This window comes from Myodes glareolus, chromosome 1 (assembly GCF_982192425.1).
Source record: "Myodes glareolus chromosome 1, mMyoGla1.1, whole genome shotgun sequence".
NCBI classification, from domain to species: Eukaryota; Metazoa; Chordata; class Mammalia; order Rodentia; family Cricetidae; genus Myodes; species Myodes glareolus.
Window position 1 is genome coordinate 23447248 of NC_142026.1, and position 23742 is coordinate 23470989.

General features: G+C 40.4%; 1 protein-coding gene across 1 annotated transcript in view; it reads left to right on the top strand.

Moving 5' to 3' along the window:
- Positions 1-23742, top strand: part of Nyap2 (neuronal tyrosine-phosphorylated phosphoinositide-3-kinase adaptor 2) — a 251709-nt gene that overhangs the window by 211934 nt on the left and 16033 nt on the right. The window lies entirely within an intron of this gene.

A 23742-nucleotide genomic window follows, 5' to 3' on the forward strand; every position in this document is an offset into this window, starting at 1 on the left:
ACATAAAGATCATTTTGTAACTCAGCCGATTGGAAACCAATACCTTAACTTAATTGGTGAGGTTTAGTTATTTCTGCCGTGAGGTATTGTGGGTAGTAAGCAGGACAGTGCCATTTTGGAGTAGATGCTCTGCTTCCCAGCTCTTGCATTTGCATTCATGGTTCTCTGATGAAAGGGGACATTATAAACCTAATGAAGAGACCCTCTAGGACGCTACCCAGCACTCGTCAGCACACTGCACATTCATCAAATACATTAAATGTCAGGTTCTTTTAAAGCCATACCTAAGCATAATTGCTTTTTATAATGAGAAACATTATGGTTCTTGGTATTTTTGTCTGACTGAACTGTGCACAGTGCTTACTTTGTGAATACATGAATATCTCCAAACACTTGTCTCTCTCAGGTGCGTCTCAAGTATCATTTAGGGTTCTTTGTGTCTTAATTTAAACCACTAAAGGCCTTTGTAAATGGAGTAAGTAAATGGAGCCATCTAAAATTTTTAAGGTTTACATCTTAAGGTTTACAGGATATGTGGGGTGGGGACACTTGCCTCTGAGTCACAGTGTGACAGAAGAATCCCCTTCTCTACTGTCTCTCAAACTTTGTAAAACTATTGACGACTGTGATATGCAGATCAGTCCCTTCCAACACACAGTCAGGAAACTCTCTGTAGCCCAATTGTCTGGTGATGTGTGGCTTACGGTTATTTGTCTGGTTGTAAGCTTATGGTTAACTAATAGGGTAACAGAAGAATGGCCAAAAGAGAATAGGTTTTTCAGCAGCCCAAGCTGACCTCATACCAAACACCAAGCTTCCTCACAACAGAGATTCCTATGGGCCATGCAGGAGACTTGGCCTACAGTATCTGTTGTTCATGTTAGTGTACCTTGAGGTCAGTCCAGCATGTATTTCTAAATACAGAAAAACCTAAATAGGGGGCATGGAAAACAGTCACAAACAATACACAAAGTCACCTCGTGTTGGGGAAAAGTTTATCTGTACTAACTTCAAATTGAAAAAGAAATTTTAGTAGCAAAGATCATCTCACAGAAATAATGCTTATTTCAATGAAGTTTATTGAATGTGGGAATTTCTAGCACTGGGAAGTATGAAATAAATTAATGTTAGTCATAGGACTACTGGTGAATAAACTAACCTGTAACCATGCATTATGATGATGGTGTATTAGCATAATGCAAGGAGAAAAATCTCCATTATCTTATATGTGATCTCAATAGTTCTGTCTGATTGTTTGAAAATATGAGGCTTTGATTTTCTGTAGAGCTCTCTATACTATTTAATTAATGCCAGAGTTAAATAAAGGAAAAAATGCCTTTAAATGGCAGCTGGATCTTGAAATGTTGGAATTATTTAATTTCTACATCCCTGCAAGGAATTCAGATGATGGGGATTCTGATTATATTTTATGAACCACTGTGTCATTGGATATTTACAATTTAGATATTGCATGGTCACTAAATTTGAATGCTTTACGTAAAAGATAGTTAGAGGCTGGACTTTTTGAGTCCAGCACTCATAAGCAGCATCTTAGGAAATCTATTACTGAGCTAAATAAAACAAACAAACTCATGCTGGTCCCAACGGTCTGCTCTCTGTCGCTTCTGGGTATGAGACACTGTAACATGATTTTGAGCTTTATCTAAGAAGACTTCAACCCATCAGGGGGCAATTAAATCCGAGGACGCTGGGAGTGTCTGCTACCTGGTGCTTTGGTCCTCCGGAGCAGGATGTGTCCTCTATACCTTTATGGTCTGAAGTCAAATCTATCAATACAAGTAACTAGGAAAAATTACAAAGGAACTGAAGAGTATTCTTTACTGTGTGAAACGCCCAGCAGGTACAGGAGGATCTGAAGTGGAGTTTGCACAGTCACAGCCCTGAGACATTCATTGTCATCTCTGCTTCTGGCACACAGGATTCTCACAGGCATGTGCAAAGCATCCCTGTACTGTGTGCTCTCAGATGGGTGCCCTTACACTGCAACTGAGCGCTAGTGTGAGGTGGCAGACACAGCCCCTTCTGAGGCTTTTCTTTGTATGTTTGATTTTGTTTGCTTATGGGATCCTAGAGCCTATGCTAGATCTGAAACACTCAAGTGTGTCACATTTTTTTTCTGAGCCTGTTTGCAATATCTATAAAGTATTGGATGTATTGGTTGATTAGTAATATTGTTGAGAATCAAAGTGACTTCATATATATATATATATATATATTGTATATGAATTACATATGTATTACCTATGTAAGTAATAACTGCTACGAAATTACTAGTTCTTTCTGTTCTTCCCGTACATCATTTTACCCTCCCACTAATTCAGTTTTCCTACTTGCTGGAAAATTCTAAGGGGAGGACTTCTAACCAGTGACATTACAAACATGGTGGATACAGAGGGATTGCTTGTTTTTTTTCCAGTATTACCAGCCTTATATAGAACTGGGAGAGAGTATACACTCCAAATTTGCTAGACAATAATGACGTTTTCTTGTCTCGTACTTAAGTGTGATTTGGATACAAAGTATGTGTAAATTAACCACAGGTGTAATTTCAGCTCACCTGCCATCTAATCTTATTTATTGTCCTATTTGAATTAAATGATAACCAGATGCAATGAAAATACTACAACTATATATATAGGTAGGGCAAAAGACGCAGAGATATGGGACACATTTTTGCTAAGGTTAGAATTTGTCTTGAAATCTACCACTCTGTGGTTTCGAATACCTTGTTCTCTTCAAAAACATCCATGCACGTTGTAGAAGACACATTTAACGACTGAAATGAATGGGACTTCAACAGACCTGCCTGCATGGCTTGGAGCAAGTTAACAAATTAAGTGGATACATGGCTCCCCCTAGCAACTGAAGTGTATACTACAAACCTGCACTTCAAAGCGGGTTTATGTTAGAGATTTACTGCCTAACTTTCAAATACACCTTTTGGGTAGGGGGAAAATAAGCAGTCACATCTAATGTCCTCCAAGTGCTATGCATCTTTATGAATAAATGAAGCTGATTTCACCGGGATTAATGACATCTTCCATTCATTCTAATCATCTGTATCTAAACTGAGGGTCAACAAAAAAAGTTACCCTTTTCCCACAGATGGAAATAAATTGCAGTTAAAAACAAAAGCTTAATTCAACAAATGGAAGAATATTTTCCTGATTTTTTTTTTTTTGCCAGTAATAGCTTTGAAAGGAGTAGCCCAAGAGTTTTCCCTTTTAAAAAAGAAGTGGGTAAGTTTGCCTCCGACTTAGGGGGCCAGTGGAGCAGGAGGAAATGTTTGTACACTGATGCTAGCTCACAGTCGCACTGCACTTTATTTCACTGGTTCTCAACCTTCCTAATGCAGTGGCCCTTTAGTACAGCTCCTCGTGGTGTGGTGACCCCCCAAACACAAAATTATTTCATTGCTGCTTCATAGCTGTAAGTTTGCCACTGTTATGAATTATAATGTAAATATCTGACATGAGACACTCTCCCCAAAAAGAGGTCACGACCCTCAGGGTAAGAACCATTGCTTTTGCTTTATTTGAGTAAAAAAAAAATACTGTCATACACTGCATGTATTTCTGAAGAAACACAGAAACTTCTAGCTATCCCCCTTTAGTCTGAGCTACAAATGAATATGGCCCCTCAGGTTGAAGCAGCACTCCAAATGAAGCAGCTATCTAAATCAACATTTGTGTTCTTCCTGCAATGGCCACCATTCTCAGAATTCTATATTAGCATATCCTGTTGACTGGGTTTCTGTCCTGCCTGGTTCCTGCAGTCATTAAGTCCCAAAGAAATCACACAGAGATCTACATTAGTTGTAAACCGATTGGCCCATTAACTCAGGTTTTTTATTAACTCTTATATTAGCCCATTATTCTTGTCTTTTTAACCACATGGATTGGTACCTTATTCAGCGAGGCAGTCATATCTTGCTTCTTCTGTGGCTGGGTCAGGACTGCAGACCAAGCTTCCTTCTTCCCAGAATTCTCCTGTTCTTTTCGCCCTGCCTCTATTTCCTGCCTGGTTGTCCCACCTATACTGGCCAACAGCCAATCAGCATTTATTTAAAATATAATTGACAGGATATAGACCATTGTCCCACAAGAATATCCGTATCATAAAAGATCAGTACTTTGTACTCTTAAATCTATTAAGCAGACATTGTATGTCTATTAGTAAGGAAGCTAAAGCTAGAGGATCTCTGCTAGTTCTACTTCTGAGACTAGTCTACCCTGCCAAGGTGCAAGCCCAGGCCTTTCTATTAAATTTAGCCAGGCCTCCCACATAGCTGCCTTCTTTACACTTCCTTTTCCAGTTGTTCTTCACACTCTCCTTTGCTCATCTGCTTAATAAAAATACAGATTTTCTTGGTCTTGCCCTTAGAGTTCATCACTCTTAATGAGAATTTAGGAGAGGAAGAATTTCACCAAGACTTTAACCAAGTAGTGTCCTGCCTATGACTTAGGATCCTCAAGAGTGAAATGAGGTTGCCAATGTAACTCTCTTTGGGTCCTCACTCTTGTGTTCTCCTTGAGAGAATTCAGAAGGGACACAAAGAGTAAGGTGTAAAAGACAGACATTGTTGCAGAAGAAAGGGATGGAAGTGTATGATGTGAATGATGGCCACAGTGACCATTGCTTCCATTTATATTTTAGGCGGATGTATTAGTTACTCTTCTATTGTAATGATAAAATACCATAACCAAGGCAACTCATAGAAAGAAGGACTTATTTGGGCTTATGGGTCTAGAGAGATAAGAGTCTATTTTGGCAAAGAAGCATGGCAAACAGTAGCCAGTTAGATGAGGTTGCCGAGTGCTTACCTATTGAACTACAAGCAAGAAGAGAGAGTAAACTAGGAAGGACATGCGGCTGACTCCTCAATTTCTGTTCCCAATATTATACTTCTTTCGGCAGGACCATGCCTACTAAGCCTCCCCAAACAGTGCCACCAGCTGGGGACCAAACATTCAAATACCTGAGACACTGGGTGCTATTTTATTCTAACCACTACAGTTGACTTTAGACAGTCCCTAAAGTCTGTAGAGCCTACAGCATTTCTTTTGGGGCATTTTGCTACCCAAGTAGGCAGCTGGTAGACCCTTTTAAACTGACTCTTGTGAAGGGGGATCATGATGTACTTGAAATCAGAAAGCCATTGGCTAGAGAGCAATCGTGTAAATTTCTACCCATTAACAAAGATTCAAGAAGTTCAAATATCATGCCTCCTTTCCAGGGTCAGAGCTATGATTCAGATCACATTCTGTTGACCAGTAGTCGGAGTCCTGTAGGTTTAGTTTATAGTTTTACAAGCTGCTGATCATACAGATGGCATCTACCCCCTGTGATCTCTAAGACTGTTGACACATGAATTATTTGACAGCTAGAGGAGAGTCAGGTGTCACTTACTGTTTGCCACACTGTCTTGTGGAGGACAGATCCGTGTTAGGAAGAACTTCTGACTTATGTAGAAAGGATACCTAAGGGCTCATCCAAGTGGGTGTGAGCTTTGAGTGTGTGCCAGTTCACACACATACATGCGTATGTATCTATAAGTATGCATAAATGGACATGTGCTGGTATGGGTGTGCATAAGTGAACATGCATATGTACATGAGTGTGCATGCCTCTGAAGAGTACACCTTGAGCACACCCAGTACACTGCACATTAGGAAAACAATGTGCACCCCCTCTTACATCTGGACCTGAGAGTATCAGCTTCAGGGGAGTGAGTACAGATTTAGCCAACAACATATAACAGACATTAATGTATTCACTAAGGGTTACCTGATTTGTGGATTTCTACAGAAATCCCATAAACAGACACTTTAAAGGGGGAAAAATAGCCATACTGTCAGTTCAAAGCAGTTGTTTTTGTGAAGCAAAGGCTGCATTCGAGCTGGTTAATAATCCCTGGTTGTCAGCTATTTTGACAGGAATGGTATTTGGTATTTGAAATGCTGCTTTTAATGGCTCTGTTCCTAGAAAAACGAGAAAGTCATTTGAAGGACCACAGAGTGTCAAGAGTAATCCTACCTGACACCATCATTTTTGCATATGAAAGGGAATGAGGCTTTCCAGAAAAACCCAGGGAGCCAAAGTTACTTATCTTTCAAGTGAACTCTAGGTAGATCCCCAATCTGTGCCATTTACCAAGAAAAGCCTAAATAATCAAACAGGGAACCCTAGGGGAGTCCAGACATTCACACTCCATCTTGGTTTTGCCAAGCTTGTAGAATCCCCAAGTGTTTGGATTTGTGAATTCTTACACAGTAAGATAATGGATTTGAAAGCACGTCTTAGCCGTGGAGGTTAGAAAGCAGCAAAGTTCTTTTTCTGACATTCATTTGATCATCATGCGGCTCCCTTGATCATTTTTCTTTTGAGCACAGAAATGAAGAGAATAATCTCTTCTTAGTATAGGCATCAAGAGAATAAGACACTCATTGGGCAGGAGGTCAGGAGAGGGACGAACCACACTGCTAGTATGGTGCTTTGGATTTCTTTCTCTTGAATCCAGATGTATTTTGGAAGACAGCTGTGCAGTCTTATAGAAGGACTAGTATTTCTAGTCCTTTTCTTCTACTCCAATCTTGATTCCAGATAAGTTTTTTACTCCTATAAAAGAGTGATTATATGTGATATGTGTTCATCCCTGTGGGACATTCTGTGGAGCTGCCCGTCACCACAGTGCAGAAGATGTACTATCCAAAGGATTTCAAGGACTCAGTGAGTTGGTCCTGGTCTTGTTCAGCTAAATTTCCCACCACTTCTTCATATCCTTCCACTTCTCCTTGTGCCCACTGCACACACTCTATCAGGTAATCTTTTTCAGCTTTTTACACTTCAGGGCGTTTATAAAGGTTGCACAGCCCTCGCTTCTGGGAACCTTCTCCTAGCGTTGACATGAGAAACCATTCAGCCTCTGTTCAGAGTCAAATGCCATCTGCCATCAAGGAAGACGTTCCTGCTATGTTAGGTATGTCTTCCTTCTTTTCTTCATGATCATAAATGACCTTGTAGTAAACACTGGCTGAAGGATGCCACTTTAGGTCATAGATGTGTCCATTGAAGAGGCTTGTCACGCTAATAGACCAAATCCTGAAGCCTGAAGAAAGCGGGCCACACTCATCTCTCTCTCTGTCTGTCTTCATATCTCCCTCCCTCCTTTTTCTCTGTGGAGTGCAGTTAAGAAGCCATGATGTACTTAACACTTTTTAATTGATGGCTCATCCATGCTTTCTATCAAGTACAGTATGTTGAATTAAATCAGGTTGCCTCCCCCAAATGATATGAGTCAGATGTTTTCTTTTATTTGAGAGGATTTCTCTGACGGGTTCTCCTCTGTGCTTTCACCCACCCATATCCATCATCCTGCCCTTGATGGCTGTGGCTTCTTGTTTTACTCAAGTGGTCCCTGTTAATGAAGCCCCTTTCCAGGTTTATAAGAGAAGCCCCCCTTTCCCTTTTAGGTCCTATTTCTGTTGTCTCTGATAAAATACACTCTTCATTTTTAATGTTTTCCATCTCAAGACCTGACCATGGGTCTTATAGGCTTGGAACAGTTCCTTTATTTCTGATTGGGTAACTGTGTCAGTATTTACGAAGACCACTACTACTCCTGACGTATGTGACCTAAGTTCTTGTATGCAAACAAAGAACATGGGAAATTTTTGCTGAATTTCTTTACTATCAGAGTATTAAATTTACAAACATGTGTCAGCTATTACATGGGTGGGGACACCCACCCAGACGGGGGAGAGGCATGGGAGAGAGAGATCACATTATTATAGTAGCATTTTCATTTTTCCATAAAGTCATTTTTGAACTCCACAGATGCAGTAGCCATAAACATTTGCATTAGATTGCAGGTTCCTTTAGGAAGGGAATATATATTTCCAAGTTAGAACATTCTAGTTGTCTTAGTACTCACTGAAGAAATGATTCATGGTAAAGGTGTAACAGATAAGCCTGCTATGTGCTGTGATAATGATTGATAGAAACACAAAGACTCTAGACAGCGGCTCTCATAATTCTCACGTATCCCTCCATCAGCTAGTAAATGGAGGTGTTCATTTGCTTGCTGATGGTGACCAAGAAAAGCCAGGGAGATAATAGAAACGCAGTGCCCGCTGAGAGAGGTAACACAATGCAACAATTCACAGAGGAAAGAAATCTCCATCAGACTCATTCCTGAACATGAAGTTTATTTTTAATCAGCTTTGTCAACAAAAGAAGATAGCATGTTACTGGTGCCATTAGAGAAAGACATTCTATATTTAAATGATACAAATATGTATTTGGGGAAGTTCGTTAATTCTGATGATTGGTGAATGAAAGTGTATGGAAACCTGTCCAGTCCCAGAGTGGAGTGAGGACTTTTCCTTTAATAATTCAGTGCAGGATATTACTTTTTAAACAGATAAGTTTACTGAAGCTGTGATTTTTCTTTCTTCCGTCCTCTCCCTCACTCTGACCCAGTTCCCCCCCCCCCCTTTAATTTAACTCTGTCACAGCCTTATAGGACTGGTGCCAGGGCACATGAACCCTTGCTTCTTGTGTGCTTATGCTCTAATTACATGCTTCTAGTAGTTTTAAGATTACCACTGCAGTCAAATTTAAAGACAAAAAATTCAAAAAGAGTGAAACTTCACAGAGGCAGGCAATTTGGGGGGTTGATACTCCACTGGCCTGATTACAGTCAGGATCCGTTCTTGCTCTTAGTGACTCACAGAGAGGCCATGCTAACCAACACCCAGAAAGGGGCAGCCCTTTGCCCCTATCCCACTCCTCTATGAACAAGGATGAACTGCCCAGGTTCCAGCATGAGTGACGGGTTTTAGCCCCCATCTCAGAAATGGGATTGTGGAGTGAGACTCAGAAGGGGGAGTAAGGAAGCTGTATCCTTTGCCGTCTCACTTTTACTTTTCCTTCTCGACTGTGCTCTGGCAGGCCAGGTGGGTGGCTGCAAGCCCCTGGAGGATGTTGGGACCCGCATGGCAAAGTCTTGTATGGCACAGACAGGAAACCTGAAGCTGGAAACTCTTCAAAAGTGCATGGGAAAGAAAAGAAATTTGGGACCATTTTTTTTTTTGATTCTCATTCTAAACTCCTGTGCACAAAGTATTCATTTTCATGCAAAATTATCTACTGCTTGGGTCCCCTATCTCCTATTTAGCCTAGCTTCCTACATGCCTTGATAACTAACATGTGTAGATGCAATGACACTTTGCATTAATGGTCAGTAGCATGTTGGACTTTACAAATGGCTTTCATATATTCAGTCAGCAGATTCTCATTATTCAGCTGCTGCCACCGTATTGTCGTACAGGTACTTTAGCTTGCAAAAACAGTTGATTCAGCTCCTTATTTTCAGAGGGATTTCAGTCTAATGAAGAGCCCAGTGATGATGTGTACATGTGTGTGCACTTACAGTTCAGTATAATTAAGAAAAGACACAGAAGACAGAGCGATTAATTGCCACTGTTGGAGATGTCACTGAGAGTGGTCAAGTGCAGCTTTAGAGAAGGGGGAAGTGACATTTGATGGACACTTTAACAAGAGAAGAAACAAGGTCATTGCAGCAGACATCAGGTGTGCAAAGAAGTGAAGATCTATTAGCTATGTGATTGGTCCGTGCAACTAGAAGCAAGCCACCAGTATCAGGGGAGCAACAGGCATCGAAGAGGGAAAGACCAGGGGTAACTCATGAGGGGATGAAGAGCAAACGTCTAAGCTCTGAAAACCTAGAAATCATTCGAATAGTCCTTCTTTTTCCATCTAGGTAATGAAGCAACAGGCCTGCTTAGGATTTTCAGTGACTTGCCAAGAGCTGCTTCCTTAGAACTCAAATGTTCATTCCTTTGTGCATAATCCTTAAGGATCAGATGACAAGAAGATTATAAAAGAGAGCCTTAAACTAAACAATTAACATGACTAAAGGAGAAAACAGTTAGCTCCAAAGATCCCCAAATGGGTGGACGTCCTAAGATCATTCAGCTGCTCTCTTCACTTTTGATGTTAATATTGGTAATCTAGAGAAATATGAATGCTAGTAGACAGACTCACATTCTTTTCATTATAATTCATTTCAGTGTATCAAGAATAACCTTTTAAACCCTAAACACTAACCTAAAAATTCAACAGATAAGGATTTAATTCTAAGGTCTGATTGAAGCTTATTTTTGAATCTCAGAAGTCCTTCAAGTATCCAGAATCGAATCCTGGTGTGTCAACAAGTTTTTGTTCCATAGTTTCCCTTGCTTTTTTTTTTTTGTGAAAACAAGCATTCTTTTTTTCCAAAGAACCTTCAAAGAATGTCTTGTCGGCATGTGTGTATGTGTATTCTGTGTGTGCATGGAGCTCACTGAGGTCAATAGGGGGTAATTAACCCTTGGAGCTGGAGTGTAGATGATTGGAGGAGAATCTTGTGAATGCTGGGAACAGAACCCCGGGGCCTCTACAAGTAACTTTTTAAAGGCCAGTGCCTGTTTTTTTTTTTTTTTTTTTTCCCTCTCCTTCTGGATTTGATTTGTCTGACAATTCCTTTGCAGTTAGATTTGAATTCACCTTCGTCAGCAGGAAGGCTATATGGGTGGCTCCCCCAGCAAATGTTCAGGTTTACATTGTCAATTGGCTCTCTCTCATTTTTTTTCAGACCTTTTCTCTAAATTCTTTCAGCACCAAGGGACAAACACAAAGGTTCTTAAGAACCTGTCCACCACAAGATTAAATTCATTGATTAAATATGTGTATCTCTTGAATTTTATATAGAAAAGGAAGGTAACCTAAAATGGGTTTTATCTCATGTATTATCATCTACATAAATTTGCTAATAAGTGTGTTTTCTTATGGCAACCATAACAGTCCTCCAAATAGATGTTCTAACAGAAGAAGTAATTGAGTTGCAGCTGGTCAAACAAAATCTCATGTTCACAAATCATGTAACAGAAGGTTGGGAACTGAACCTCCTCCCTTCTCATTCTTGGTGCAATGTCCTAGGCTGTGTGTACAGTCCTTTCTCACCAGAGTTCTGGAGAAAATGCCTTTTGCAAATCTCCTATGCTGTGTATCACCACTAGAGGGGGAGAGAGTACTGTCCAAGTTAACAGGACTGCCTTTGCTTAAACTAGAGATCTTCTCACAGTCACAAATTTATTGCAATTCAATGGTTACACACGGACAGACACACAAATAGCAACAACAAGAACAACAACAAAAGAAAGAAAAAGCCACTGTTTCCCATTCATGTTCCGCTATTTTTGTTTGTTAATTGCAGTTTCAAGTATATTCTGCCATAATGAACTGTAAATACTATGCAACAAGATTAAGGAGGGCAACAGGAAAAACTAGAGGACTAATGTAAAGAATTGCATCTGGCTGGAGTGAATGGGGCGAGGGTCCCTTCTAGTCAGTTTCCCCAAGGTATTTATAAGGTCCTTTCCCACGTGCTTCAAGAACAAATGGAGATGCTGACGGGTGAAAGCTACTGAGACAACTTGAGCGAAACATCTTGCTTGGGTCTAGGGTATAGGAGCAGCAAGTAAAACATTTAAAAAACAGGGTAGCTACAGTGTGTTAGACTAATAATGAAGAAAGAGTAATCACAGTGGGCAGCCATAGTGGGAGGGAACAAGAAGCCCAAAAGTAGGAGATCAACTTGTGGTCGATTATTTTTTTTCTGGTCCTTGTCTCGAGACCCCATTTCAAATGAGGGAGGATGTGTTGGCCTGGAAGCATCATCTTCATAGAGGAGAGTAAAATGCCCACCCAAGTACTCAGCTCTAGTCCTTTCTCTTGGAGTACTGCAGCAGTCAAGTTCATCCTGAGGGATGTGAAACTCACCTGAGCTGGTGATGCAGAGGTGTTAATTAATGCAAGAAGACTTCAGTCGAACTGTTTAAGCTCCAAGTTCCCAAAACAATGTCTGGAGTGGCAAGAAGATGGATGAGTTGGGTGGTCCATGGTCCAGTAGTCTTCTCTTAGAGGTCACCCAAACTACTTTTAGGGGTTTGGGGGATATAGATCTCTTGGTACCTGCTTCAAGGATGACAGGAAGGTGATAAGCTGAGTAGCAGAGTGCCTCAGAAGAGGGTCCATCCAAGGGACCATAATAAAACTTAACAGTTGGCGAAGATCTTTAACATAAGTCAGGAGGTAATAACAACTTTGTGGAGGAACTTCAATAGACAAAGTTATATGAAAACGTTTATGCCAAAATTAAAATGAGTTAAATGCAACTGTACAACTGGCTGAAGCATGTACCAGAGTTCTTTAGAAGGATAAGGTAACCTTATTACCTGTGTGTCTTCATTACACTCCTACATAAGGAACAAGAACCTGGAAGCTTGTCTCCATCCAATCAGGGGCTGCCATGCAAGAGTATTGTAAACCTTCCTCAAACATCCAGTCTTTCACAGCCCATTTTCATATGTTTGATTTTTAATATCATCTTATATTAAATAATCTTTAAGATTACTTTAAACTTGCTTTGAATTACTTGCTTTAGGCTTAATTTTGACAACATATGCAGAAACTTACTACATGATGGGAGATAAAAATTAATCTCTCCCTCTGAACTTGTCTCTGTAAGTGAATTACATTCATACTGAGCATTACTGACTATAAACTTGTATATTTTAATTACCCTTAACAGTTTAAAATAAGTTGGTGTCTTCTATAAAATTATGATTTTACAATTTTATCCTTATCAATTTTGAGCCTAAAAAATAATAATTCTTTAATTAAAGGTCCTTTAGCATCAAAGTAAACTTTGAACCCTTAATACAGTCCATAGAGAGACTGGGTACCTCATTTTCCAGATCCTTTTACAATATTTTTACAAAATAGCACAGTTTTTATGTAACTCAGTTTTTTCCAAATAGCAAAATATTAATGAAAATAGTAAAAAAGACCCTAATGAATTTACAAACCTTAATCACCACACATATGTTACATAGAACTTGTGCATGGTTCTGTCCGTGAAAAAAAAAAGTCATTTTTCATTCTAAAGACAAATACCATCATACAAAAATCCATGCTAATCCAAAATGTCTTGCAGCCCTGTCACTGCCTCCTTAATATAAAACAAAGTATCTTGGATGTCTACTGCTGCATCCTTAGTTTGAAAGAAGGGGATGCAATGATAAGTGGAGAGATTCCATGTGATCACCGTAGCCAAGACGGCAGTCAAGTCACGTGGTATGTTTCCACACTGATGTCACCTGCAAAGGTGGCCAAAAGCCACATGACTGTTAAGTAATCAACCAGGATGAAAAAAGAAAAACCACAATGTGGTCAGCTCGTCAGGCACATCCCCTTTCCATGAACAAGAGTGGAATTGCTGCTATATACACAGTATGTTAGAGTAGATTGAGATTATCTATGTAGCCCTTTGGAATCACACTCCATGAATTTACAAATCCTAAAATAAAGAAAAGCTTCAGCAAAAGCTTTAAAGAGAGTAAACAAAACCAAGAAAATGGAGTGGGGGGAGTTCAGAGAGTTAAACACCTTTCCATTTGTAACCTCTGCAGAAAATCGTTTACTTTTTAATTGTTCTCAAGTGAAAAATGTATTTTCTTGTGCTGTTCTGTGTTTCTGTCTTTCTAGCAGTCACAGAGTCAGACGATTAGCCTGCCCCAGGACAGAGACTTTGGAGGAAACTTTTAAATAAACATGCTTGGGTCTAGGGCAGGCAGGCCAAATTCCACCTCTAGTGCCAGCCTGCCCTGCAGAGATAGAACCTCATGAAACAGTTTTTCTATATTATTCACACCCAAAAGACATTCGAATCTCTGTAAGACCGAAAGCAGTGATCTACATATCGGTAATCAATTTGTGTTTATCTGCAGATGAGCACAGACAACTTTGTATGTTTTTCCCCACAGAGGAAAGTAAGATGCTGCCCCTTATAGGAGCAGAAATGACTTCCATAGTCCACAAGGCAAGCTGGGAAACAGCCTTTCAGCAGAAAACCCCCAGGCTCAATGAATAAAAGTGCTTGTACAAGCTTGAGGAGTCCACAGGCTTGAATCCCAAGAACCCACATTTAGCCAGACGTGTAGTGTGAGTATCTGTAACCCCAGAAAACCTAGGAAGCAATGGTGATTCTCTCAAACTTCTTGAGCCACGTAGCCTGGAGAAAGCAGTGAAGAGACTATGTCTCCCTTCCATTGAGCTCCACCTGATCAGCTTGTGAGATCAGAGAGGTTTGAAACTCTCGGGGTGTTATGGTCACAGACTAGACCCTTTCTCAAACAAGATGGAAGGTCCAGATTGGTACCCGAGTTTGGCCTCTGATCCCTATACATGGGCCATAGTATGAGTGAACCCACATTCACATACATGAATACATACAAATAAATATATACACATATATGCAAATGTCATACACACGATGCCGTAAAAATATTTGAAAAACATAGATTGATTAAAAATAGGGATGAAGACGTAGCTCATCAGTAAGAATAGATAGTGTTGTTGCATTCGACCCAAGTACAGTTCCCAGTACTCACTTCAGGTGGGAAGCAACTATCTGTCAAGACAGCTTCACAGGAATCTGATGCCTCTGACCTCTGGAGGCATCTACACTCATATGAACATGCCCTCACACAGACACAAATCCACACACACAATTAAAAATAACAAGAATAAATCTTAAAAATCAAAACAACAGAAATCATAAATAAAGGAAATCTAAAATGGAATTGAAGACAATAAGCCACTTTTGTATTAATAATTAAAGATGTGGAATACTTAATAATGTTAGAGTTTAAAGTGAGAGAAGGAAAGATTGAACAGTCTTTCTTGACTTCCTTCTACAAGGTGTATGGCTAGCAATGAGAAAAGGACCAAATGCATAGATAAAATTGTTCAAAACTTCTGACTTTTTGAAACACCCTTGGAGGACATGGGTTTGCATAAAGCTCACAGCAGCATCAGGGAACTGCCTTAGTGAGACAATGACATGATCTTCAGAGGAAGTCATTTTGATCATAGATTGAGTATGTGCTGTTGCTGGTCCTAATTGTGAGGTTTAATGAATACATCACCATCAGTCCCTCTACCCCAGCCACAGTTGCTGTCATTCTGCATCTCTGGCTTTGAGCTTGTCCAAGAGCATCAAGGAACATTGGGATGGATATTGTTTTCCTCCTCAACCAACCAAGCAGGTTCTACTAGAAGAAGCGGGTCCATGCCACTGTAAGTGGCATTTTTCATTAGACGTGGGAACAAACCCTGGAATGTTTCAGAAAGAGAGGTCATGGAACCATCGCCGGAGGAAAACGGTGATAGATTTTTGGAGCGGTGAGATGGCTTCCGTGGGCTTCTTTCTGCCAGGCAACTGGCAACATGAGTCTATAGGAGATTCTTATCGCTAAGTACCGTTATTTACACGCAGGCTGTGTAATGTGTATGCACAGTGTAAAGGTTGCAAGACAGCATGTATTCTATAAAACTAGATAGGCAATTTTCTAAGGCAATAAGAGGGATTCAGGGAAGACTGAAGGGTACACGTGCCCACGTGCCATGAAAGTGTTCCAAGGGGTCTGTCAGGCTTTGAAGAGCCCAAGAGGAGAATGGAGGCCGGGAGAAGAAACTGGAGAGGGAGAGAGAGTCAACAGAAACAAATTTTGTTTGAAAAACGGCGTGCTAAGTGGGAATGCTTCACATTTTAAAATGCTTCACGTTTTAAAATGGCTACACCATTTGCAAACTCTTATTTTGCCACAAGAGGGCGGTATTGCCTCAGGATTTCCTCCAGGTGCCACCAGCTGAGCTTTTTCTGCCCAAAATCCCGCAGTGGGTTTTGCAGCACTTTCTCAGGAAGCAGCAGAAAGCAGTAATTCATAGGGTAATCCTGTATCACGTGTTTCAGAATGACAGAAATCTGGCTGAAGAGTAACATTCCTGAAATTTCTTGGTAACACCCCCAAGTCCCGTTGAGTTTAGAAAAATGAAAGATACCCTTGGGTCATTATGAGTCAGTGACAAATGCCACTTTTTTCCCCAGGTAGAGACAGGAGGTGTTGGCTTCACCATGGCCTCTTGTGAATTAAACCCACGGTCAAGTAATCTCAGCTATAGGATTCTAGGGCTAAACGAATGAGTATTAGACCTTCAGGAGAGTCAGAAAGCTGAGGCTTCTTTGGGATTTAAAAAAAAAAACAAACCAAAACTAGATTGGCTCTTCCTTGACTCTTCTTTGGCGGAAAGATGAAAAGGCCAAAGGAATCTTTTGCCTTCTCTGCAGTCATTAACAACGGTTCTGTCTCCCTTTTGTGTGGGGTCCAAGGTCAAGCAGGTTTTTGTCCCTAGTCCAATCGGGCTGGATGATGACGCTCTGGTGAATTTTCTACGTGGTATGCGGTGTGCCCAGAGCCCGTTCATAGCAGCGGAGCTGGGCGATGCTAGAAGGCTTAGGGTCTAATTCTCCGGAGTTGAGTAATTAGCTGTCTGCAGAGAGCTGCTGGGTAGAGCCAAGGAAGGATAACACTAAGCCTTCCTTTCTCCTAGGGGGCTTGATGAGAAGATTGCGGCTAATTCCCACAGTTTGGAGCCTTAAATCTATATTCACTTCTGCTCTTTGAATTCGAGGACTGAACATGAGGGTTTAAAGTTTGTGCCTAGACGTCAAGTTAAGAAGGGCTATATCCTGTGTCATTCAACGAAATGACTGGCAAAGCTAACTTAAAGACAGCAGGACTTTCTTAGCATCTGCCTCAAGTGTTTGTTTCCCTTTATCTGAAGCATCTTTGAGCTGTGGGAAGGGATGTTGCTCAGGGAGTAATTGCCAGGAAGTATCTGTGACCGTCTTTGCTCCCTTGAGATTGTGACTGGGCTCCTTGCAAAGGGATCTGGTGTGTTAGGAGGTGACACCGATTAGCTGGGGAAACTTGAGATCTGTAATGTGGCCTCCATCTCCAAAGACCACAAGCTTTTCCCTTTGGTTAGCTGAGACCGGGAAGACCCTCAAGATTGGCTGTTAGTCAATTGAAAACTGGGACATAAGGTTGATGGTCTGCACTAAATCTGATCTGCTTGTAGATTCTCCTGGGAGCAGTATGTTGCTAGAGAAGCCGAGGTTATATTTGGTCACCAAAGAGTGTGGGAATTTGTTGATACTCACCAAGAACGTGAAGGTCATCAGAATTAAAAGAATTAAAAAAAAACTATGTAATTCAGAAAGGAGTATAATTTAGTTCCTTATACATGTAAGGCAAATGCTCTAACATGGAGGCACAGCCCAAACCCAGAATAGCTATCACTTGAAAGTCCTATTTCTAATAACATACTAATTGTAGAAATCAACAATATTTCAGCAACCCCAGCTTCATATGCTGCCATAAAAGCAATGAAGTGATTCTTAATTTTGAAAGCTGAATGATAACCCATGACAACCATGATGAAACTTGGAAAAGGCATGTCTCCTCCCACAGCCCAAGCATGGTAGTCAGTGGATCTTCATAATTCACTGTTTCCTAACAGCGACAGTGTTTCCATTGCTGCCTTAAAATTTAGAACAAATTATTGACCCTGTCTTTGGAGGTTGAGTTCTTTTCTGTTATTTTCTACAGATTCCTGGGAAAGAGGCACCCTCTCTTTACACACTTACGTAGTATTTTGTTAAAGAGTAGAAAAAGTACACATAGAGTTTCTTTCTTTCCTGAACTTGTTTTCTTTGTGGTTTGCATTGTAAGGTGTGAGAGGGGAGCTGGAGAAGCCAGCTGGGAGATTCTAATTTGTGGAAGATGCTCTTATCAGGTTCCGAGGTTAGATATAAACATGCAGATGTGCGGTCTCGAGGCTTTATCCTGCCTCAATTGTCCCCTTGATGAGCTTCAGCGACAAATTATTGAACCTTTGTGACTCAGGTGCCTTGCCTGAAAAATGGTAGTAATTAAGAGGCCTGTAATTATAGTCCTAACGAGTGTAGGATAAAGGTAACTTATGATAAAGTGGTCTGACATTATCGTTGGTTTTCTTATCATTGCTTAATACTCAAAGGACGATGAGTACATTATTTTATGCTGATTCCAGAGTAGAAAAAGATATCAAATATATTGTATAAGAAATTTGGCAAGTGCTGATCAGGGAATATAGCTCAGCAAGCATGGACATGGTTAAGAGTACTTTCAGAGGCATGTTCTCATTGTTTAGGAATGCTGTAAGAACCCAATTACGTTATGTCAAGGGAAAATGTAGAAATGGAAATATTAATAGCACTAGCCAATTCAAAATCATGACCTAGAAAAATTAAGCTGACAAGTAATATGTTTCATATCAATTATTTTATACAGGAAATGCCTCAAGCTTTTTATTTATTTATGAGTAGATATGTCCTTGTATGTGGGCATACATGTGCCAAGGTGGAGGTCAGAAGACAATCCTATGTGTGAGCCCTTAGCTCCTAACATTTTTGCAAAGTTCTGGGTTTTGTTTTTGTTGTTGTTTGGTTGGTTTTGGTTTTATTTCTTTTGTTTTGTTTTCTTGTCTGTTTGCTTGCTTGCTTGCTCCATCTTCACTAGGCCATGTTGCCCGGGAGATTTTTGGGATTCTTCAGTTTCTGTCACTCCCCCCTGCACACTGCACAGGACTGTTAAGACTCAAATGTGTACTACCGTGAAAAACTTTATGTGCACTTTGGGATTTGAGGGATTCAGCCTCAGGTCATCATGTAGCATGGCAAACGCTTGACCCACCATTGCCTGCCTTAAGTTTTTTTTTTTTTTAATACACTGCTCAAGAAACATCTGAAAAATCATGTGACTTTCAGATAATTCTATATAGGGGCTGGAGAGATGATACAGCAATTTAAGAGCACTGGCTGCTCTTCCAGAAGATCATGGCTCAAATTCCAATACTCACACAGGAGCTCACTACCACCTGTAACTCCAGTCCTAACGAATCTAAGGCCTTCTTCTGGCTTCCATAGGCACAGCATTCACCTGGTTCTCAGACACACATGCAGTCAAAATACCCATATACATGAAAATTAAAAAAAATAGACTCATCAAAACTATTTTAAAGAATATTTAAATATTTCTAAACACACTAATATATTTTTATATATTAGTTTCTAGTGTTTTAAGTTTGTTTAAAAATCAGTTTTATTATTAATTTTTATTGTTATTAATCTATATCCATTTGTACACTTTGACACATCTGTGTGCCGCCCCAACACACATATCATGCACACACACATAAGTATTTTGAGGCTTTACCTTCATAATATAATTGATATGAAACACGTGACTTATTAGTATTAAGTTTTTCTAAGACCACGATTTTGAAGTACAATGTTTTAGTAATATTTTTATGTGTTTGTATGTCGAGTGATGGCAGCTTCTAGAATCAGTCAGCTTTGACTTAACCCTTTTTAAATTCTTTCTCAGATCTGGACATGCAGTTTCTTCACCTATAATAGGGAGATGTTCTTAACTAGACCAAAGTAGGTGAGCAGTAAGAATTACTGCTAATATTATTGGTAAAGTCAATTACAATTAAACGGAGTCAGTTTAGCAAATATGCTTCCATGAACATTTTAGACTAAATGCAGTAATCTGGAAAGCATTTGTTATAACATTTAGCACATTGTGAGACTTATTCCTTCTCTTGAAATTTCCAGTGTGAGTTTTCCCATGGATGGTGGGTCATCTGAGAAGTTATTTGCTTGCTCTGATGCTTTAAGTTCTAATGTCAATTGGCCATTGAAACTCTGTTCCCGTCAAGTTTGCAAAAGAGGTCTCTGGGTGGAGGTAAAGGTGTGCCACTCAAACTTATAAACGTGTCTAAAGTTCTCCGTCCTGCATGCCCTGCCTTGTAAAAGCATTCCAAGTCAGTGGGAAAGCATGTGGGAAGTTAGGGGGTTATTCTGTGCAACAGGCTGTGATTTCTTCACAGTTGATTGTCTTCTGCAGCTGCTGAGTTGGTGCCTCTCTGTACTCTGTCGCTGACAAGAGTCTGTGGAAGTTTCAGGACGCCAGCTCTCAGACACTGGGCTACAGTACCTTGAGTCAACAATTTGTGCTGTTCCAGACATGTTCATGGTCAATCTTCTTAAGAAGCTGATTTCTTTTAATCAAAGGAATTTTATGGCAATACATTTTGGGATGATGTAGTTACGGAACTCTCCTATAGAACTGACATTCTAATGAGGCTGTATGTGACAGTAAGGAATAACTAGTGAATAATTGCTGTAGATGTTAATACAAGTATCGGGATGACAACAGAGTGGAAAAGAAGTGGGGACACTCTGAAGGACGTCCTTTTGAAGGAGCAGCAGGAAAGCTTTGTGTGCCCTGGAGTTAGATGGACAATCGCTCTGGGCAGGGGATGTTTCTGACCCAAGCCTCACTTTCTTAAACCCTGACAACCCCTGCCATAGTAAGAGAGATAGAAAACACACTTCATGATCATGTACTGTCTCCAGGGAATGCCAAGTTGAGATTGGGTGTTTTTTCTTGACCAATTTATAAAATAATATATATTTAGATTGTTTGCAGAAATTGGCGCTGAGGTAGATAATCTACAAAACAATATGAGTATTAAATACAGACTGTTTAATTCATTTCCTACATGATCCAAGGACAGCCATGAGAAATTTTGTTCTTTTTTTCTTTGAGCAAGTATACATTCTCGCCACAATGTAATAAATACGTGAATACTTTTGGAGCTATCATTATTCTGGTAAATGTTAGGATATCCATGAGGAAATCAGGAGAACCGAGGAGGAGCTGGCTAAAGTGTGGAGCACTGGGAGCACTTAGGCTGACTCAGCTCCTGTGAGCTACAACAGATTACAAAACACCCACTTCCTCTCCATGCCTTTGTCATGAGTTTCACTTTTCCCTACTTGCATTTTATTTTGGAGTGTTGTGTAGGTCTGAATCCAGAAGGAAGAGGTTTGTCACTCACTACTTATAAAAGAATGGTCCTCAGAGCTATATTAGTCACTTTCTTGGAGTTTTACAAATTGAGCTAAGCAGCTGTTAGAAAGAATCCCTCCTGTTTGTAAAATAAGTCGGCACTTTAGGAATAAGACCTAGAAGTCTCACCTGAAAGAAATTTTCCTTTGACTGACACATAATTGCTGTGGGTTCTAAGAAGATGGAGAGAACTCAGATGTGTGTGCGTGTAGGGTGTGTGTGCATATGTGCGTGAGTGTGTGTCTTTTGTGCATCAGTAGCATGCAAAGGCCAGCGTCTGATAGAGAGTATCCTGCCATGTCATGTTTTACCTTGAGACACAGTCTCCTCATCAAACCTGGAAGTAGACTGGGAGTGAGCAATTCTCAGTCTTCAGCAATTCTCCTGTCTCTGCACACACTGTTCTAGAGTTACGGAAAGACTCTCAGGCATGCCTGTACTCTTGTTTGGCTGCTGGAGTTTGAACTTAGTTCCTTGCATTTGAAAACTCTAGCACATCCTGGGCCATCTCCGAAGCCCAGGGCTTAGATTGTGTGTAAGGGAGAATCTTCGACTCCCTGTAGGCAAAGGGATTATGAAGGCAGATGTTCCCATATCATCTTTCTAGTAATCTGCTTGTATAATAGTGATATTATTGATCACCGGGACCTTGGCAGTGCTAGACAGATACCTAGCTTCATGAATAAAACTTTCACGGTTATAGTTCTGTTCCTCCTATCATGGCTATAGGCATTAAGACTCTGTGGACACCTCTTTCTGAAGCATTCAACTGAAATGTGCTGAGACAAGAAACAGGAAATGCCAAGGTGACTTCTGATCTGGGGAATGAAGATATGACAAAGGCACAGGGACACTCCATTCTGATCTGGGGAATGAAGATATGACAAAGGCACAGGGACACTCCAGAAACAATGCCCAACTAAAGCTTACTGTGATAAATTCCACCATTGGTTTCACATCAGGCCATGGTTCTAGAGGAAGACAGAGAGCAAAGCTTTGGCTCTTATTTCTGGAGGAGAATGGAGTCATGGTTCATAGGGAGTCCTTTGAGAGATGGTTGCTGACAGTGCCTGGGATGCCAGCTTCATTTTCGCCATAAAAACTTCCATCATTTTCAGGCCCAAACGTCCCTGCTTGTCACAACTACAGAAGCTCCTTGTGAACATCAGCTTAAAAGAGATATGTTTAAGGTAGCCTGGACCCTTCGCACCAGAAGCAGTCATTGCCATTTAATAAAAACTTCCTTTCAGTCATTTGTACTTGAACAAACCACATCAAATCATCCTCATGAGAGTAGGTTAACAGGAAATAAGAGCCTTCAATTCTGTAAATCAGGTTGAAAGCCTTTCAATTAGGACCGGAGTAGGAGCCCCTGTTTCCTGTCTCTCCCCATCTTACAGACAGCGTCAGTCTTGGACAGGATGGTGTGTGTGTGTGTGTGTGTGTGTGTGTGAGTGTGTCTCATTTTAGATGCTCTGAATATGTCCTCTGAGATACAGAGTAAGGAACACAGGAGTATCTGAGAAGGGAAGAGATGAAGAGGAAGGAAAGGATGGAGTATCCTCTTTGAACACAGCTTGTGGATTGTGAACCACGATAAGCTGTTCATAACTGATTTTTTGAATTTGTTGCTACACATTTGTTTTTATTCTATCGCTGTGTTCAGCGAAGTAAAGACACTGCTGCCTACATCTGCTACAGAGGCAATGGGCAGCTGCCCCGCTCTCACATCAATAAATTCAAAAAATACATGTTTTTCTACTATACAAAAATTTTTGTCACCAAGGAAATGAAAAACCATACCTGGCACTGGGCCCAATCCCTGAGCTTGTAACACCACTGAGTGGGAAAATATAGCTCTTCAGGAAGACAGCAAGCATGGCTCCAGATGACTTTTGGCTGCTCTGGTCTACAGAGAACCTCAAATCTAAGTATTCCTGGCTTCCTTTGACCCTCTCCTCCAAACACCTTCTTCTCCTCTCCTGAATCTCTATCAAATAATTACTGTTTTTCTGGGTAGGTTTAAACTTTTTCAGTATTATGTCATTTATATAAACCACAAGCCTAATGTATTCCACAGCTTAGACTTGCTGCCTCTTTCATCCTGAGGCTCAGATATGTGGATCAGACCCCACAGAACCAGTATAGTGGTGAATCTGGCTCCAGAGCAGATCACCATGAATGTGACTGCTTGCTTCTCTTTCAAAAGCCTGCATATATCTCTCTGTGATGGACAGCACATTTCAGTGGAAAAAAAGCATATTGTGTCTCCGCAGCTCAATTCCAAGTTGTAAAAATGAGCATGTCTTACAGAGTCCACTTGTTAGTCCCAGTCTGCTCCTTCAGGACTAGTAAACAGCATGTCTGCAAACCACCTCCCTCTACATAAAGGACCTGCCTAGCAAGATTGCCTTCTCCCACCGACTACTGGGGTCCAGCCTACATCCATTATCAAAAGACAGTATTTTATAATGAAATTAAACTTGCAATTCAGTTAATGCTAATGTAGGTGATTAAGAAAATACACTTAGTGAAAACTTCAATACATTTCCTGTAATTGAATTTTATCTTGTAACACTGCGCTTCCCTTCAGGGAATGTCTTTCTAAAGTTTTCCTCTGATAAATGTCTCATTCACTGAAAAACATATGAATTAATTCTGGAAATTTCTCAGGGTTTTCTTTATTATAAGCAATTAGCTTAATCAATTAATAGCTGGAATTATTTCTGTTGCCATTACAAGGTTCAGTTTTCGAGAATCCTGTTGTGTCTTCTTTACTGGAAAAGTATGT